Source organism: Austrofundulus limnaeus, unplaced genomic scaffold (genome assembly GCF_001266775.1).
Source record: "Austrofundulus limnaeus strain Quisiro unplaced genomic scaffold, Austrofundulus_limnaeus-1.0 Scaffold10, whole genome shotgun sequence".
NCBI classification, from domain to species: domain Eukaryota; kingdom Metazoa; phylum Chordata; class Actinopteri; order Cyprinodontiformes; family Rivulidae; genus Austrofundulus; species Austrofundulus limnaeus.
The window spans coordinates 828,089-829,921 of record NW_013952412.1 but is presented as its reverse complement, the minus strand read 5'-3'; the positions used below and the strand labels follow the sequence as shown (position 1 = coordinate 829,921).

The window sequence follows — 1,833 nt, the reverse complement described above, 5'->3', positions numbered from 1 at the left end:
ATATATATATATATGCACTAAGTTCCTTTCAAAATGGCTTTTTGAAAAGGTGAAATTATGTTCCAGCTTTCCATCACTGCAGATGTTTTGACTGGAACGTTCAGAGGCAGCGATGAGGAACAGGATCAAGCTTACATTTGTCACAATGAAACATTTAGCAGAAATGGTCTCAATTGTTGTCAAAATCTGATTTAAAGACCCCATTGATGAATATTTTAGTTCCATTTAAAATTGTAGGTGGGATGTTAAACAGAGTTAAAGAGTGCAATCAGTCCTCACTCCTTGTACCTGCCCTACTTAGGTTTTTTTATATTTTCTTATGTTTTTTTCTTTGAAATGTAAGCCAATACATGCCTGTTAATCAGAGTCAGCAGAGTGAAACCTCAGAGGTGTCTGATCTGTTCTCACATTCTTCATCATCCTCTGCCTCTCTGCGCTCTCATTCGCTCTGCTAATGAAGTGGAATAGCACATACAACATCACCGTGTGTGCGCTTTGTGCGCGTGTGTTTGTGTGTTACAGGGTTGAGTTACAGTGATGTGGTTGAGAGAATTTGTGAGAGGCTCTGCTCAGATGTAAACCAAAAAAGGGGGTCTGGTGCTGTGTACAGCCACTGCAGCTGCTCTCCCACTTACAGCAGTTTACTCTACTAACACAGAAACTTTCCTCACCTCAACTTTAATGTTTTTATACCCTGTCTATCCCATAACATTTTTCCTCTTTTGTTTGTCTACCTACTATGGGGCATAAAAACTGTTTCTTGAATTATAGGCTGCTAACACACATCTGTTTTTAAAGTTCTGAGAAAATGTGCAGTTTCACACAGAATTATAAATTCATCACAGTCACTGAATGTAGAATTACTCTGGAGAAAATAGTACCAGTAGGATAAGTTCAACCCAGGTACTTCCTCAGCTGTAATTTGTACATTTGTCCAACAGAAATGGCAGTTCACCAAACAATTAATGTTACATTTTATTTTGTTTAATCTTTTAAACTTGCTTTAGATCAGTGGTTCCCAAACTTTTCAGTATTTGACCCACAAAATACTAGTAGCAGGGAACTGTATCCCCAGCTGTTGTTGCTTTATGAACATTGCTTTCACGTCAAATAAACAAGAGCATTGTAACAATATTCATTATGGTATTTTTGTCCATTTTAAATACACTAACCTTACTCTTTTGTAACAGCAAACACAAAAAATGTTGTCATTTTTAAATATAAACAAGTCAGAAAATCTTTTCAGGACCCCACCTTGATTTTTCAGGACCCCACTGTGGATCCTGAACCCAACTTTGGGAACCACTGCTTTAGATAGATTACAAACTGGAGATTTCATGTTAAAAAAGTTGTTCAAATGCTAGGAGTCTACATACCAGCCAATTATTAAATATTAAGCACAGCTCATCACATACAGAACACATCTACAGTCCTTCAGGGGAGGGGGGGTGGGACAGCTGTTTTTTGAAATTTCTCCTTATTTTCTATTTGAGTGTTCAAAAACAATGTGTAAATCGACCATATTTTTCACATAGTTTGTACTACATGTTCCAACTACTTAAATTACTTTAACTAAAAGTATATATTTTTAAATTTATATGACTCAAAATATTAGAGAACAAAGCAATGTTAAACAATGGCTGTGTCCAAAACGGCAGGACGGGTCCTCCGAAGGTCGAATTTGTCGGCCGCATATGTCACAGCGCCGCGACGAAGGACGTCCAAAACGGAAGACTCCTCCGATGCGTCCGACAAATACGTCCTTCTTTTTCCCCGAATCGAAGGACAGGTCTGATGAATCCTTCCCGGCCCAGCGTATCCCATAATGCATTG

General features: G+C 38.2%; 1 protein-coding gene across 1 annotated transcript in view; it reads right to left on the bottom strand.

The window, feature by feature from the left end:
* The window catches only part of sema3bl (sema domain, immunoglobulin domain (Ig), short basic domain, secreted, (semaphorin) 3bl), a gene marked incomplete at its 5' end in the record, with an annotated part of 57,089 nt that overhangs the window by 7,996 nt on the left and 47,260 nt on the right, over positions 1–1,833 (bottom strand).